The sequence below is a fragment of the Pristis pectinata genome, chromosome 4 (assembly GCF_009764475.1).
Source record: "Pristis pectinata isolate sPriPec2 chromosome 4, sPriPec2.1.pri, whole genome shotgun sequence".
Taxonomy (NCBI): domain Eukaryota; kingdom Metazoa; phylum Chordata; class Chondrichthyes; order Rhinopristiformes; family Pristidae; genus Pristis; species Pristis pectinata.
The window spans coordinates 92,299,831-92,318,063 of record NC_067408.1 but is presented as its reverse complement, the minus strand read 5'-3'; the positions used below and the strand labels follow the sequence as shown (position 1 = coordinate 92,318,063).

General features: G+C 39.1%; 1 long non-coding RNA gene across 2 annotated transcripts; it reads right to left on the bottom strand.

The window, feature by feature from the left end:
• Window positions 1-923: 923 nt before the first annotated feature.
• LOC127569994 (uncharacterized) lies at window positions 924-14,303 on the bottom strand. 2 transcript variants are annotated; one of them, XR_007956286.1, is made up of 3 exons: window positions 14,243-14,303; window positions 4,027-4,073; window positions 924-1,050 (listed from the first exon to the last, which is right to left on the bottom strand). It is a non-coding gene; the product is annotated as an uncharacterized LOC127569994 (long non-coding RNA). The 2 variants fall into 2 exon arrangements; XR_007956287.1 differs by lacking the exon at window positions 14,243-14,303 and adding an exon at window positions 5,365-5,480.
• Window positions 14,304-18,233: the final 3,930 nt, after the last annotated feature.

Here is an 18,233-nt window from a genome sequence, read left to right as displayed (position 1 = left end):
CAATCTCTATAACAAGCCTTTAATTGTTTTGTGATTTGAAATCAGTTTGTTCTCGTTTCTTGTGTGGATCTAACTTTGCTTTGCACTTCTTTTTGCAGCTGTTTGGAGAACAAGAATGATCCTTTTGACCTGTTTTCATTTTAAAGATTTTTAGAGAGGCAGGATTTGTCACAGGATTTGTGAACTGCAAATAGCAAGTAAGATAATTGCATTCCATTATTCTGTCATGATATCACTATTTAAAGGCACATATTTTGCAAATGTCTATCTGTTTACATGTGCAATGTGTTTATTTTCATCCGTATGCAAATACATGGCTAGACTTCTACATAGTCTGCATGAAAATGCATTACAGACGACACATCAGTAGTGCTTTGGGCTATGGACAGCTGTGGAAAGCTGATAGAAATGTAATTTTTTTTCTTTATAGAGACCAAGTAAGCAGATATGCCATTAGGCATTCATACACATATTGGAAAGCAGATGTACCTTGCATAAATGTAGCCTTAAGAATATTTCTGTAATTTGTATTATGTAAGATATTATTGACCTAAAGGAAATTTCCGATGAACCGAAATTTGTTACACCAATGTCATTCGTGATTATTACCATAATTAAATCTTTTATTTGCCTCAATGCTCTAACACTAATCCAAAGTCAAGATTTTCAGGGAAACTCAACATATGCTGCAGTGAAGATGTTGGTGATACAAGGACGTTGCAAGTACCACCACTGTTTAGAAATGCACCAGCTGTACACATCGGTCATTTTGATTCAGTGTCAACTGGTTTAACATTCACCAGGGAGTAATGATTACAAACAAAGCTCATTGCAGTGACTTAATTTCTATTATCCAGCATCATAAATTATCTCTACTAAAAACAGTTCGCAGAAGCCACATATTTTTTGCACAATCAGGTTATATACACAATATTTTTATTGCTTCAGTAATTGACATTATTGCCATGATTTGTACTTTCTCTCAAGTTGTTATTAAGGATCTGTTGACGTGTTGGATTAGGTTCACCCACCACCTTCTGCCTTGAGTTTCTTAGGGTACAAAATGACAAATTATTCATTCTGCATTATGTCCAATATTTACATAAAATTGCAGGCTCTCTTTGAGATGATGCATCTTCTAAACTGGCTACTGGCCTTAATTCTATTTGATAAGTTACACTTTCAAAGTACCGGTAACATTCTGTTACATTCTCAGTGGCATTAATTTAATTATGACTTCAGTAGGATGGAGCTGTGATAATTATTTGTTTGAGCTAATTGCACAAATACAGGTAACACAAAAGTTCTGGGAAATGAAGGAATGGTATAGGTAGTAGTGGAATTTGCTTATGAGCTCTCAATTGCTTCCTATGATATTGAAGAACCATGAATTCTATACATGAGCAAATCTACTGTTTCAAACCAAATATATTGATACAAATGCTGCAAGCTCTTGCTTCACTGCAGAATGTGCTCTTCTTCCTCAGTTCTCTTTTCCACAGAAAACATTTTATTTAACAAAGGAAATCTATAATAAATAAAAGTGAAGTTTTGGAGATAATGTCATGGATTGGTTCAATGAGTCCTGTGCTTTCATGTTCGATGGTAATGGAATAATTTTACCTGGATTTCCATGGTGGCACAGTGGTGCGGCTGGTTGACCTGCTGCCTCACAGTGCCAGAGACCTTGGTTTAATCCTGACCTTGGGTGCTGACTGTGTGGAGTTTTCACATTCTCCCTGTGACCATGTGGGTTTTGTATGGATGCTTCAGTTATCTCTCACATCCCAAAGAGGTCGGTTAATTGGTTACTGTAAATATCCTCCAGTGTGTAGATGATGATGATGATGGGGAGTTGATGAGAATTTGGGGAGAATAAATGATGGGATTAATGTCGGATAAATGGGTGATTGATGGTTGGCACAGGCGCAGTGGGTTGAAGGACCTGTTTCCATGCTGTATCGCTGTGTGATTCTGTGTACTTCTTGTTAAGTCCTTGCAAAATGTTGTATTATAATCCTTATTCTACCACATAGCCAAACCTTTTTGGATGTTACATCTGGAATAAAGGTCTCCTTTGTTGCTATTTATTAGAATTCCATATAAAATAAGTCTGACATATATCAATCCAATTCCTAACAGAATGTGGAAAAACCACAGTGTGGCTAGTGTAAGAAATGCCAAGACGTTACTAGTTCTGAGGTAGAGGTGGAATCAGAAAAGATGGAGGGTATTGTCTTTATCTGTGAGTATGTCATGGATGAGACTGGTTGCCACAACAAAGATTGTTCGATTCCCTGGCACTTTATTCAGACAATAAATAAAACAGTGCAGCAAAAATTGCTTCAGGAATTAATACTTTGAGCGGATAATGCACAATTCCTGAATGGACTATAATGAGGTAAATGTTAATTTGGTGAATTCTGCACAGTAATGTGGGAAGAATGGGACAGAGAATGCTGTTGAAGTCAGAAAACCCAGTTAAGAGGGTTTCCTGCATGATCTCCAGAAATGAACAGCAGTGATCCATCAAATGGGGTTTCTTTTCAAGGACAGCTTGACAAGCAAGCCAGCCATCTGGAAACCGTTCTCTATGAGACCAGTAGATAAGAGTGAAAGGGATCATAGTGGTGGAAGAGACTGTGTGAAATGGGAGCTCTGGGAATTCCAGGCAGTGGTTGGATTTTTGAATGTGAGCGTGTGGTGGTCTTGTTCAGAGACAGTAGTTTGGGGGATTCTGGTTATGGGTGAGGATTTTGGTTTTTTCAAAGTGTTGGCTCCAGTTGTTGGTAGGAGTGGTCCAAAACATAGGGTTATTTATTGAAATATTGCATGGATGGGACCTCTCCTCATTGTGGGCTGCGGGTGTCCCAAATATGTGTGGAGGTGATGGAGAGAGTGGTTCTTATTGCTGGCTGGGGTGTGTCACAGATTTGTTGGAGATGGTGATGATCCTTTACTGCGGGCAGTATCCAGATTGCTGAGATGCTGAGCTTTGTCTCTCACTGCATGCATTAATCTTGCACTTTTCTTCCTACTATGGCTCTGCTTGAACCACTGTTCAGTTTTTCTGAGATTTCCACTTCTTGTCCTAATGACATCACTTTTTGTGTCTATTTGATGTTTCGGGACTTTGGCAGGCAGTTGATTTACATTTCAGCATTTTTAATGGCAAATTAACACTGTAAAATGCTAAACCTAGACTGCAAAAGACCACACAGAAGAAAGCACTTTTGTTCAGAGGCGCACTTTTGCATGTGTTCCTGCCTTTTTGGAGGTGTTTCAATTTTTTTTGATGTGGCTCCAAGGCTCTGGAAAAAATTCAAGATGGAGCCTGGGGCCAATCTAACAAATGAATGGATCCAATTAGCCGATAACAAGGACTGAGTGCAGATAGAAAGAATCTGGTCATATTGGCAGAGGGGCAAGGACTGGGTGATTTAGAATGAACATGTTTGGCTAAAGAAGCAGAAGTAACATCAGATTTGTTTTCATACAATTAGTAATTAGGATCTGGTAATGCACTGCCATTGGCAGTATTGAAAGCAGATTCATTGTGGTGTTCAAAAGAATTTGATAAGCAAATGAAAAGAACTAATTCTTAGAATTACTGGGAGAGGACAAGGAAAGTGAATGCGCTGGATTGCTCTCAGATAGAGCTAGTATGAACTCAATAAACAAATGGCCTTCTTTGGTTCTGAAGTCATTCTATGATTCCAATGGTTTGATTATTTATTAACAGAAATATATACAAAATGAAGGGCAGGAAAAGATCAACTGGTCCTTCAAGCTTACCCCATACCATAATGGCTTGTCTGTTGTGGCTAAATGTTCCTTCCTTTCTTTTTCCTAGCCCTTCATCATGCACCTACAATCATGTAATCTCTTGGGAGTGGCACATAAATAGGAACATAAAGCAGGATCAATAAAGGAAGGAAAAGTATAAAATTCCTTTCTGAATATCTCAGAAATTCAAAAGCATTCCAGGGATCACATAGATCAAGAATTACTTAAAACAGCACTCACCTATGTGAAGTAATTCCTGCTTGGGTTAGGAACATATCCAATCCCTTCTGTAAAGCAGAATTAGAGTCATCACCCATCACAACAGCCAGCAATATATATCAAAGGCTCATCAGTCTCTGTGAGAAGAACCACCTAACATGCAACCTTCTCTTAAAGTTACATAGTTTTGTCATTTGTCTGTTATTTGACCAATTTGTTAAACTGGAATAATCTGTCAAATGTGATGCTATTCAGCCTTTTAATTATTTTATAAATCTCCAACAGGCCATCCAGGTTGTTCTAAGTAAGTAGATCCTTGAAGCTATTTGTGTAGCTGAGAGTCTTTAAACTAAGAATGACTCTTGACTTGAAAACTTTTCCAAGGCCACACCATTACCAACAGGTTAAGGGGAATCAACACAGGGCACAGTATCTCAGATGTTGACTGAGCAATGTGAAGAACAAATAGGAAGTAAATATATTCAATCTTTTAACAATAGATCTGTAAATATACCATAATTCTACGTTAATGTGTTTTATTCAAAACAATCATTCAGGTCAGTTAGTAATAGACGTTAAATTTTGGCCTTGCCAATGGTGTCCACATACTATAAATGAATAAAAAATAATTATATAAGACACCAGTATTTGAATGTCTGCTCATCCTCTTCTCTATCACTTTCTCTCACTCAAGCCCGATGCATAATTTGCCTTCAATTTCACAAGGTATCCGTATCTCATTGAAAGCATTATTAAATGTTTTCTAGAGACCCATTCATTTATAGTCTCCTTTCTCTCAGATCAGCTGAAAACTTTCAAGGTGTTCAGTCATTCTATCCATAATCTTGGAATCCAATGCTTTCCCAACAATTGATATTAAGCTTACATTATTGGCCAAGAATTCCCTGATTTCTCTCCTATGCCTTTCTTAAATTACAGAGCAACACATGGAATTTTCTTATTGAAAGTAACAGACCCCAAATCAGAAAGAAAACTTCATAGGGTTATTATTCTTGCCTATTTTATTTGAAGTTATGCAATGGAAACCTTCTGGTCCTGGGGGTCTGTTGCTCCCTAGTGCCCTTACTTTCCTTACTACTAGAAATTCTCTGATGTTCATTTCACCAAATCCTCATCCCTGATTCAATATTAGTGTCCTTGGCAAATCCATTTCTCTTTTCTCTTCCTTTACTATAATTACTGTCATCAATCAATTATTTAGTATTCCTACTGGTCTCTTATTTTCATTAACAAGTTTTCAGATGCTCTTAGTTCTTCTAACAACCCTTTTTTCTCTAATATAATCAAAAAATGTTTACGTTGACTTTGATCTTTGTAAGTTATTAATTGTTTTCATACCTACTGCCATATGCTTTGTCATCAAATGTTCGTTGTATCTCTTCCACTCATCATGATCAGTGCTGAAAAAACAAGATGCTGGAGGAGCTCAGCAGGTCAGGCAGCATCTGTGGAGAAAAGCAGATGGTCAACATTTTGGGTCAGGACCCTTCCTCTGGTCGTCCTGAGGAAGGGTCCTGACCTGAAACGTTGACTATCTGCTTTTCTCCACAGATGCTGCCTGACCTGCTGAGTTCCTCCAGCATCTTGTTGTTTTTTCCAGCTAGATTCCAGTGTCTGCAGTCCTGTGTTTCTCAAGATCAGTGTTAGTTTAAAAGAAAAATACGAGTGATGCTGAAAACCTGAAATAAAAATGGAAAATGCTGGAAATACTTAATAGTTCTAGCAACATCTGTGTGGACAGAAACAGAGTTAACATATCAGGCTATTGCTAGTTTTTGCTTCTTAGTATGCTTTTGTAAATCCATTTTGGTGTTTTGTTTGAGCGGAGTTCTTAAGCATTGTGTTGGAAATAATTGCTTGTGCTGGGAAATAGCAAAAGCATTGTTCAGAGACATGGTGAAGAGCTCTTAAAGCTCACAGTTCAGACTCTTCTGCTGTATCCTCTGTTTCTGTCAGCTTTTTTTTGTTTCTTTGTGCATCTCTACCTCCCAATCTTCCTTGATAAGCCGATTCATTTGCATGGCAAAATGTAACACCTCCATTTTCACCAGTATTGTATTCTTTCTAATTTGGCTACTTCACCTTATCCAGTTTTGTTCTGTGAATTTAGCTCTGTTGGGATATAGCTTTGTACCGCTTAGATTAATTTTGCTTATGTTTTCAATGGGTCATCAGAAAGAGGAATTTTTTCACTCTTTGTCTTTTTGTTGGATTTGAATTTAGATCCTGGAGCCAAAATAAATGAGTTCTTCCTGTTTCTCTGTAGCCAATTATATAAAGTACTGTAAATATTGCAAGTAGTTAAAGTTGCATCCCAGTTGGTTCTCAGCCTAAGTCCCATTGCTACTTCTCAGTTGGATACATACTTGACTCCATTGGCAGGCAGGCAGTGCATGTGTGTGTCTTCAGAGGGAGGGGTTAAAGAATCTGGAAATATTGACATCATTCCTGGGATTGCTGATTAAATTGATTCTCCTATTAGATGATTAAGAAAATACTTTGATGATTTTGGGTGGATTTGGGGGTAATGAGTATATCCAGAACTGAAGATAAATTAGATGTTCAAAGGTAACTGGCTTAGATTTAAATCGGACACTAAAGTGATGCAAATGTTGGGGTACAAATGTGTAATGCCACCGCTGCGGTTGGATATGGTTTTAATCTCTCGCTTCACTGTTTATAACCTTGGATGTACCAGGAGAATCTGACATGATGAGGTCCAGTGCTTAGGAAGAAGTGAAAATCAGAGAGTGAGTGAGTCTTAAAGAGTTCCTTCAGTGTGTGTCCTTCTGCCTTAAGCCAGGCATGGAGAGGTGCCTGTAAGGAGTGCTGCTTGCTCAGTTGCCAGGTGTGCATAACCCTGCATTGCTAGGATAGGGAGGCTGTTATCAAAGTTTTGCTGACTTCATTGCTGCTGGAGGACCCATGTCCTGTTTCTTGCATTCACCAAATTTTCAGCTGGTCACTTAGCATGAACGTAAGTTTTGAGTATTTTTCAACTTTTTTTTATTGAACACACCTCTTCCAACCACCATAAATTTGAAGCTGCTTCAAGCAATTTGCTAGATTAACATTGAGTCATCATCAGGTCAGATAATAACTATCTTAATATTTGCATAAAGTTTTTGTGGGCCATCCAAATGCAAAAGCAATTTTAAATGCAATTATGTTTTAATGAATGTCCACACAGGCATGATTCCAGTGGTGTTCAGAAGATAGCAATTTAGGGCAGGAATTCTGGCTGACTCATCTACCTCAGAGGTCAGTTGTAGCATCACTGCAGCTACTTCTGCTGTTTACACCATGAGGTGAACCTAGAACTGTCCTGGATTTTATGATCTATTCAATCACTTCATAAATTCTCCTGGTCATTCAAGGAATCTGGTTCTCAGGTTTCAATTAAGGAACATTTCAATCTACCTGATGGGGTATTGGAGAAAACAGAATGCTTGTGTAGAGTAATACAATTATTCCAAAATCCTTGAAACTACTAACTCCAATAAAATTATGTATTTAGTTTTGTAGACTGTTTGCTTCAGATAGACAATATAGCCATCCTCAGATTTAAACAAGATATTTATGTGAAAATGTATTTGGTACCTTTATGCAAGAAGATTTTGATTGAAACTTTGCAACCATAAATGATTCTCTAGATTATGCCAAACTGCCCATGTTTCCTTCTGCAGAGAAGGAATATGAGGTGTTCTCAGTGATCTGGTTAAGTTATTCACTCTGCAAAGTTGAAATACCACTGAAAGCAAATTACAAATTACAATAGCAAAAAGAAGAAAGCAAAGAGAACCAAAAAAGTACTGGAATTCTGGAATAAATTATCAGGGACAGTAATTGAAACAGACAGTATGAATAGCTTCAAGAGAAAGGTTTATGCATTTCTGGATTTAGGGATAAAATTCAAGCTGTGATTGATCAATCAGAAAGGGGCCGATTTGTTACTCATGAATGTACTCAGATTTATTATACTTTTTGTAACTCTGAATTTAAGATATCAAAATCCCCTTAAGAGACTGACCAATCTTATGCACACATAGTTCTCTAATTATAATCTTTTCTGGCAGATGGAAAGTATAAAAGAACTAATATTCAAACCTCAGTACAAATTTAGCTTGTGAGCAAGGTTGGACACAAGCTGAATTCCAGAGGAACTCTATGTTAGTTCACAGACTGTATTAATAAGGAACCCTCAGTAAAACTCAAGTTAATGGGCATAAGGGGAAAGATTCTCCACAGGCTGGAGTCACACTTAACACAAAGGAATATGATTATAGTTATTGGAGCCCAATCATCTCACCCTCAGGACATAGTTGCAGGAATTCCTTTAAGCAGCATCCAAACTCCAACCATCTGCTGGGTGCTCTTCCTCGGTCCTCATTGAGGGGTCAGTGGTGGAAAGGGTGAGCAGCTTTAAGTTCCTGGGCATCAACATCTCAGAGGATCTGTCCAGGGCCCAACATATTGATGCAATCATGAAGAAGGCACACCAGTAGCTCTAGTTCGTTAGGAGTTTGAGGAGATTTGGTATGTCACCAAAGACTCTTGCAAATTTCTATAGCTATGTGATGAAGAGCATTCTGACTGGTTGCACCACAGCCTAGTATGGAGGCTCCAATTCACAGGATCAAATGAGGCTGCAGAGAGTTGTAGACTCAGCCAGCTCTATCACGGGCACAACCCTCCCCACCTTCAAGGATATCTTCAAGAAGGCAGTATCCATCATTAAGGACCCTCACCATCCAGGACATGCCCTCTTCTCATTACTACCATCAGGGAGGAGGTGCAGGAGCCTGAAGACTCACACTCAATGATGCAGAAGCAGCTTCTTCCTCTCCTTCATTAGATTTCTGAATAGACCATGAACCCATGAACACTACCTCATTGTTCATTTTTTTTGCATTATTTATTTATTTTGTAATTTATAGTTTTTTATGTCATTGTACTGAACTGCTGCCTCAAAACAACAAATGTCACGTCATATAAGACAGTGATAATAAACCTGAGTCTTCAACATTGCTCACCAATATAAGATCAGATGTGGGGATTCATGATGATAATTGTAAAGTGTTTCGTTATGTTTGCAACTCCTCAGATTATGAAACAGTGCCTGGCTGTGTGGTGCAAAACTGGACAATATTCAGACTTGGGTAGATAGGTGAAAATAATATTCATACCAAACAAGTGCCAGGCAATGACCGTCTCCAACAAGAGAGACTCTAACCACTGCCCTTTAAGATTCAGTGGTATTATTGCCAATGACTGCACTGCCATCACTAAACTGGGGATCAACCTTGATGAGTAACTTTATATAAAGTGCTGTGGCTTCAAGAGAAACTCAGACATTGGATGTCTTGACTCACTTCCTGACACTCTCAAAGTTTTTCCACCTTATTTGAGAAACCAAATCTGTAGTGTGATGGGATACTCCTGGCTTTGTTACTGCAGCTCCGATAGCACTCAGGAAGTTCTGCATCATCCATGATAAAGTAACCTGCATCATCTGCACTGTTCAGCCACCATAAACACTCATTTGTTCCACCACTGGGCAGTTATTGTGCAATATTTTGCCCAGTATAGGCTTTATTGTGCAATAATTACAAAATACATTGCAGGAGCTCGCCAAATCTTTTTGGGAAATGTCTCTACCTCTGTGAAGAATAAAGGCAGCAAGAATAATGAGAACGTTACCATTTCCAAGTTCCTGTCAAAATCACACACCCTTATTTAGATATATATTGCCTTTCCTTCATTATTGGTAGGGTAAAATCCTGGAGGTCCCTGTACAATGGCAGAGTGGTATCTTTATTGCACAAATTGTATTTCAAGAAGGTGACTTTCACCATGTTCTCAAGGAAAGTAGTGTTTCTTTTAGAATTATAAGAACAGTTTCATCTCTTTTCCATGTAATCCTGAGGAATAATCAAGCTTGGAAAGACATATGGCATGAATGTTACTTGCCACATAAGTGCCAGACAATGACCATCTTCAAATAGAGAGGCTCTTAATTCCCTGCCTTTGGCAGGCAATGGAATTATAGCCATTTTCTTCCATATGAGCAACATATGACTGTATGGTGCTTTCAAGTAATTATACTTAACTATACTATCACCTTTTGTGGCAGTTCTTTTTATTTTTCTCTCTCTGCCTATTAATTCCACACAATCGTGCTCAAGGTGGCATCATTTTTAGATATGTATACATAATAATAAAGTACTAAAAAAAAGCATGTTTGTTTAAATGCATCATGCATCTAAGCTTGGCATCTCTTTCTGTTTTCTTTGAACTGTTCATTTATATATTTAGTATTTTAATTATATTGTAAAGATATCTAGAGTTTTTATTTACAGTTTATTTTCTACTCCATTAAATATGGAACATCTTCTATATTGGTATTGTGGAATATGACTTCCATGAGGAGGGAAGCTTAAAGGTGATGTTGACCTGTAGTTTTTCTAAATGATTTTATGTGCATGATTTTGTTACGCTTTGTTAAATATTGAAAAATCAATAAAGTGAACAAATCAATCATTTGACTCCTTATGATAAACGTTTCATTGTTGTGTAAATGACAAAAATTCTGTTCTAGTCATCAAAGAGTTAAGGTGGTGGTGGTGGGGTGGTGGGTCAATATCATGGACAGAGGATTTACAAGAAATAAGACCCCTCTCCCCAGGCTCACGCAGCTGTCTTTTCCCCTATAACTTTTCTCTGTCAGGCATTTAGACTATAATTAGCCTGAAGACCTTGGTGACACTGCACAAGTGTGAGTGTGTCTGCAGAGCCTGTCACCCAGGGCCTTAAGCCTGTCTCAGTGATTGACAGGTTCATATGGAGAGACCTTTACGGCTATTGGGAGCCATTGGAAACACGAGTTTAAGTAAATATGTCCAGATGGTTCAAGCCAGCCAGTGCCGAGCATCGATGACGGACACTTCAGATAGCTATAATTCTCAGATCCTGTGGAAATGACTTGGCAGTGGAGAGCAGAATTAGACTCAAGTGAGAATTAATTAGCTGATGTCAGCTGGAGGATCAGAAGAAGGGTTCATGCTTCTATGGTAACCTTTTCTGTAATGACTGGAGGTTTTACAACACAAATGGCTGACTGAAATTGAATTTCACTGGCACTCCAATTACTTACAGCACAAATAATTCCCATCAAATATCCACAATGGATTTCTATTAAGATATGCATAGTTTGCATATACGTATGTTTGACTGAAATTTGCTGATGCAGTACTTAGAATTTCATAGGATTAAGCCTTCAAAAACTTTAAAGGCCATTAATTTATAACTCACTCCTCTCCCAATACCACTGGACAAATCTGATTTTGTCTTGTCATAAATGATGGAAAATGTTCTAAGATGAACTCCCATCTTTTGTGAGCAATGAGAATTTTCTCAAGTGTATCTTAGTAGATCTGTCTGTGTTAATCATTGTAGAAAATAGCTGAGGTGGCAAGGGTGGGTGGGGAGCAGCAGAACTATTCCAGAAGAGGAGCCTTCTGATTCACAGGTGGAGTTATGCCAACAAGCAAAGGAACTTCGGCAGAGACTCCAGGTTGTAATTTACTTTTGAATATCCCCATACATTATACATCCTTGCTGTATGAGCTGCATGTTTTTAAATATGTTCCTTTCTGGGCCCTTGAAAATGAGAAAAATAGCAGAAGGGAACATTGTATGGGTGAGTTAAAGCAAGATACCGTGTGGAGTATGAGCACTGGCACAAACCAATTAAGCCAATGGTCTGCTTCTGTGCTGAAAATTCAAGGCAAGAGAGAGAATCCACAAAAACTGAGCAACAACCTCATTTCTGAAAAGTGGTATTGAAAGTTGTTCAAATACAAAATAAACCAAATGCTAGGAATCAGACATAAAAACTGAAACTGCTGGAAGCATGCAGCTGATTAGACGGCATCTGTAGAGAGAGAAACTAAGTGGATATTTCAGGTTGAAGACCCTCAGTTTCTATTATTAGATGTGTTCTTGTTTGTCCCAGTGGAAAATCTATATGTCTGACTTGTGGTGTGCACGTACATTGTGTTATTCCAACTTTAAACTGTGTCTTAATAATGGGAACTAGAATAGAAATTACTCTGATGCTGAAGCTGACATTTTAACAGGAGATTAAAATGCAAAGATATACCTCAAAGCTACTAAAATAGTAGTAGATTTAGAAGAGCCACAACAATGACAGATGAAATTTAGTGCAGGACAGTGCAATGAACAGCCCACAGGAAGAAAAAGAATGGTGTGCACATATTCCATGTATGGAGCTTTTAATACCCGAGGCTGAAAGAAAGTCTCATTTTTAACTCTGGGACACCTTGAGGCTACTGGGCAGTAGTGTGAGGTAGGAAAGTCATCTACTGCATCATAAAGTAGATTGGGGCAATTTTACTCTCGGCCTCATGTAAAGCCCATTGCTTTATTTCTCTTCCATCCAGCTGGGAAACAGAAGAAAATTCCTCATTCTGGAGACAACGTCTCAGTTGGTCACAAGATCAGCTACTTGGGCATTCTGCAGGGATCTTGCTGATATATTGTGTATATATGTGTGTGTGTGTATATATATATATATATATATATATATATATATATATATATATATATATATATAGAGAGAGAGAGAGAGAGAGAGAGAGAGAGCAAATTGGTTGTTACTTTGAGGATTGTATCACATGAATAATTTTTGTCTGGGTGCAACGATGTTTATGGAAGGTTTCATAGACAATCTATGAAGAGCCCTTGATTAAACTGAACACACCTTGTTTGAGCTCCTTGTGGCTTATGTGTAAAAGTCTGAATTCTCTGCATGGTCAGGGTTACAAGATTTCACCAGTTCTTGCTTGGAAGACCACTCACACTTGTAACTGACTGCAAACTTATGCTGACCATTTTGGTACCTGAAGAATGCCATTCCCACGATAGTAACATCAAGGATGCAAAGGTGGGCTTTGGCAATAAAACTGACTACCAAAGAAAAACACGGTGGCTGACCCATGAAGAAGCCACAACAGACTTAGAAAATAAAATTTATAGCCTACCAGCAGAAAAGGACAATTTCTCTGTCACAGCAGTGGAAATAGTGGAGCTACACAAAAAGTCTTGATTTTGAGACAAATTTATGAACACACACTAAGTAGATGGACTGTTTCAGATATAGATCTAAATGAAGACTTTGAAACTGTTCCATAGCAAAAATTATGAATTGTCTATGAAGCACGATTGCATAAAAGAGGGACACAGTATAGTGATACCAAAGGAATTTCAAAGCAAGATTATGGAAGAATTCTGTGCAGAACAATTGGGTCTATTGAATATGAAGCCAGTGATTATAAGACTTGTCTATTGGCCAGGGATAGACAAAGTAAAGAAGATCCAGCCAGTAGGTGTGGAATATGTCAGGATTGTAGATCATAACATTCTGGAATGCCACTCTATACATGGAAATGACCATTCCAGCAAGTTCATGTAAATCATAGTGAAAAAGAACTGAACATTTCAGAATTAATTGCCATCCATTCAAAGTAAATAGTATGCAGTCATGTACCACCACATGATAGAGGCATAAGGATCTACTTTTGCTGCACCTAATCTTCTGGAAGAAGTTGTTTCTGACAACATTCATAGTTTGGATTTCCGTTAGAACAACTTATGAGGAGCAATGGAATAAAGCATCTCCACTTCTCCCTACAAATATGGAAGTTGAAAGACTAGTTTGCATGGAGAGAAGGTATTGAAGAAACAGTGTAAGGAAAATGGCTCAAACATTGAACGAAAAATCAACTTGCAGCAGCTTTTCTCAGCCATAGAACAATTCCATACTCCACTGCAATTCCACATGTTGATGCACAGAGGTTCAGGAAATGTCTGAGTCTCATTCAACCCAATTGTTGTTCAGTAGGCAAGAAAGGGTTTGTACAGGTTGGAAATGAGAAGATGGAATATTGAGGAAATAGAGGAAGCATATGATTCTAGGAATTATCTTGTGAGAATCGGTGAGAAATTTTGAAAAGCCCAGGTGGAAGCTCAGTGCACAATGCCTGAGAGAATAGTGAAAAAGATTGCGAGATTGAAGATACTACTGAAGTGAATCGCACTTCAGAAAAAAAAACAAGAAAACAACAAAAATACCTTCAAGAAAAGAAACAACACACAATATGGCTGACTAGAGTCAAGATAAGGCAACATCACTCACCAAGCCCAGCGATGCATTATATTCCAAAAACAAATGGTGAATTTACAAATTCAGAAAGTTAGCACAAGCACCACTACAAAAGTGACAGAGGTTGTGAAAGCCTATGACTCAGTTAAATTGCAGAAGTACTGAAAATATGTAAATGTGTTTCCTATTTCTTAGGAAAAGGGAAGTTGTGTAGTATAAGAAATAGTGCATGTTAATGATTGTTACTTGAAGGCTGCTACCCCTTTATGTGACTGACTAATCTTTGGGCTACAGCAATGTTTACAAGAAGTTCTGAAAATAGTGTGTGAGAGCCTTTCAATAACAATCATTATTAACAATTATTGTTACTTTAAGGATAATATCATGAGTAACTTTTCTCTGGGCCTCAACAATTTTTATAGAAGTGTTCATTGACACTCTATGAAAGCCCTTGAATAAACTGCACACACTTTGTTTGAGTCCTTGTGTCTTTCATGTATAAGCGTACACTCCTCAATAGATGTCATTGAAGGTTAAGAACCCATAAAGCACACATACATTACTCTTGCAGTCAGAAAGGACAGCAATTCTGTGGCAGGCTTCAAAGAACAAGTGGCTCATCTTGGCTCACTAGAAAAGTTGATTTAAAATATTTAAAACGTATCTCTTTGGGGCCCCTGACCATCCCAATCTACTTCACCGCTAGATGGACCAAGCAGAAGATACATTGTGTTTCCTTCAATCAACAAAATAAAAATTGTCATTGGGTCACAATCACGATGCCAGAGTCTCCTTGGCAATTAGGTAACCAGGAAGGGTTTAAGTACTATACCTATCCATCTGGTTTTTACAAGCTGATTAGACACCAACAATACCCAAACAACACAGAGCAACAATCAAAGGAGGATATTGACCCCCATACCAAAAACAATTGAACATAAACCAGGAAAGTTAGTGATCAAAATTTTTGGAGCTCTACTCTGCCTTCATCCTAAGTATGATGTTTCTTAGTGACCAGGACTAAATAAAGAAGACAAATGAGTGTTGTAGGAAGTGCAGAGTAGAGCTACCAGGCTGATCCTGAAGCCTGGATATTTACTAGGGCATGTTAAACAGATGGAGGATGTAGGGTTCCAGATGAGAAACCCAGAAGTCTGTGTTCCCCCACTTGTAGCAGAGTTTTAACTCTATACAGTTTTTGCCCTTTAGCCCCGACAAGCTCTCTGTCCAAAAGTCTACCTGTCTGACCATTCTGGAATAGGCTGTATTGGACCAGGTAGATTCAATCTATAACCAAGGAGAATAAGGTCTGATTACTGACAATGAGGACAGTTCAATTCTGGTCCAGGAGGGAGAACTCAGCACCTCCTGACCTCTAAAGAGTACTTACAGACAGTAATTGAAGCACAAGGCAACAACAAAAAGAGCATTACTGCATTGGTCTGAGGGTCTACTTCAGGACTGCCTTGAGTCGGTGGAGTGGAACATGTTCAAAGCCACTTCGTCCAGCCTGAATGTGTATACCTCAATCATTACTAGTTTCGTCAAGAAAAAGAAGACAGCCAAGGTCTATCCTAGCCAGAAACCTGGATGAACAGGGAAAACCACTCTCTGCTAAAGTCCAGGTCCAAGACTTTCAGGAAGGATGACCCCGTACTGTACAAAAAAGCCAAGTACGACATCCATAAGGCTATTGGAATGCCAAGAGAGAATACCAGGCCCAATTCAATCAAATGGATGCCAGGTGACAGTGGCAGGGTCTGAATACCATTATGGGCTATGAGCCAAGATCAGGGGTGTTCTCTGGCAATGACACATCTCCAGCAAATGAGCTCAATGCATTTTATGCCCATTTTGAGCAGGCTAACAAGGGTCCACCAAGGCGTGTTCCCCATCTTCCACTGGCTCTGTCCCTTACATCTCAGTGGCAGAGGTCAGGTCCACTTTCACGAAGGTAAACTCTCGGAAAGCAGCTGATCCAGATGGAGTCCCTGGTCAGATTCTGAAATCATGCGCCAAACAACTGGCCACTGCCTTCGCTGACATTTTCATCCTCTCAGTTCAACAGTCTATTGTCTCTATCTACTTCAAGTAAACCTCCATCATTCCAGTCCACAAGAAAAGTAAAGTGTCACTGTCTCAATGACTATCGACTGGTAGCTCTAACATCGACCATAATGAAGTGCTTTGAAAGACTGATAATGAGCCACATCAGCGACAGCCTCCCAGACAATCTCAACCACGTACAATTTGTGTACAGGAAAAATAAGTCTACGGAGGGTGCCATCTCCCTTGCACTACATTCAGCTCTGGATCACCTTGACAACAAGAATACATACGTTAGGATGCTATCCAGTGACTATAGTTCAACTTTTGACACCATAATACCAAATAAACTCCTCTCTAAAGTCCTGGATCTTGGCCTTGTGGTCCCCACCTGCAACTGGCTTCTAGACTTGCTGACTGGCAGACTTCAGTCAGTTAGAATTCATCATCACATTTCATCCAACCTGAACCTCAACACTGGTGCTCCCCAGGGTTATGTGCTCAGTCCCCTGATTTACACCCTGTACACTCATGACTGTGTGGCTTGATACAGTGTGGGCTCGATCTTTAAGTTCGCCGATGATACCACTGTTATCAGCTAGATTAAAAGCAATGATGAGATGGAGTACAGGAAAGAGATTGTGAACCTTGTGTCATGGTGTCAGAACAACAACCTAACCCTTAACATCAGCAAGAAGGAAGAGTTGGTTGTTGACCTAAGGAAGCAGAGGGTGAACACAACCCTGTCCTCATCAATAGAGTTCCTTGGCATTCACATCATCAGCATCTTCACCTGGTTCCTTCACACTGATATGCTGAGCAAGTAGGCAGATCAGCATATTTACTTTCTTAGGCATCTGAGCAAATTCATCTTGTCCATGAGGATTCTACAGAAAGTATCCTGACAGGTTGCTTCTCAGCCTGGTATGACAACTGCTCTTCTCTGGGCCGATAGAACCTGCAGAGACTGATAAACACAGCCCAGTCCACCAAAGGCTTCTCTCATCCTTCCATCCAATCCATTTCCATGGTGCTTCAGGAAAGCTAACAGTATCAGCAAGGATGCCTGCCACTTTGGCCATTCCCTTCTCCCTTTGCTACCTTCTGGGAGAAGATACAGGAGCTTGAAAACCCGGACATCCAGACTTAAGAACAGCTCCTTCCCCGCTGCCTTCAGACGTCTGAACTAATCACCTCTTTCACATCCCCTTCCCAGTGGTGCTGCCACTTTCCCATTCTCTTAATTCTGCCTCTCTCAGTTATTCTGTTACCGTCACTTTAGCGTTTCTTTTTGCACAAGTTCAGTTTGCACTACAGTCTTTGCACCATTCTGCTGTTTTACGCTCGTCGGTGTACTTATTGTTGTACTTATTATGACCATGTATAGTGTTTACTCTCTGAGCTTCATGCAAACAAGGAATTTCATTGCACCCTGGTGTATATGACAATAAACTAATCTGAATCTGAACCTTGTTGAGGCGCTTGCTTTACCCTAGGGCTGACCATGCTGCACTGTAGCTGCCGGGTTTCCTAGAACCTGGCAAAATCAAAAATCCAGCTTCAATGGGCTGTTTGAAATGTTTGACAGTGGGTTGGCTGCTTGCCACTTGTCCCATGCCTGTAAAACCCAGAAATCAATGGATTGAAGCTGGCCTCCCAACTCACATCAGGGTGATCTGCACAAATCTTTAAATTGGGAGGATAACTAAACACAGCTGTAAAAACAAAAGTTATGAGAACCTGTTTTATGCGGTGACACAGGCACAAAAGTAAAGGAATAATGCAATCTATATAAGTTATTGGTTTAGCTGTATTTAGAATTATGGAGACCAGTCAAATGCTTATTTTAGAAAAGAAAGAGTGCCTCAGTGTTGGGCCCAATACTTCTGATTTATTCAAATAACATGGATTCAGAAAATCAATAATAACATTCTGAAATAATGCCATACGATAGGGACAATGGAATCAAAGAAGCAAT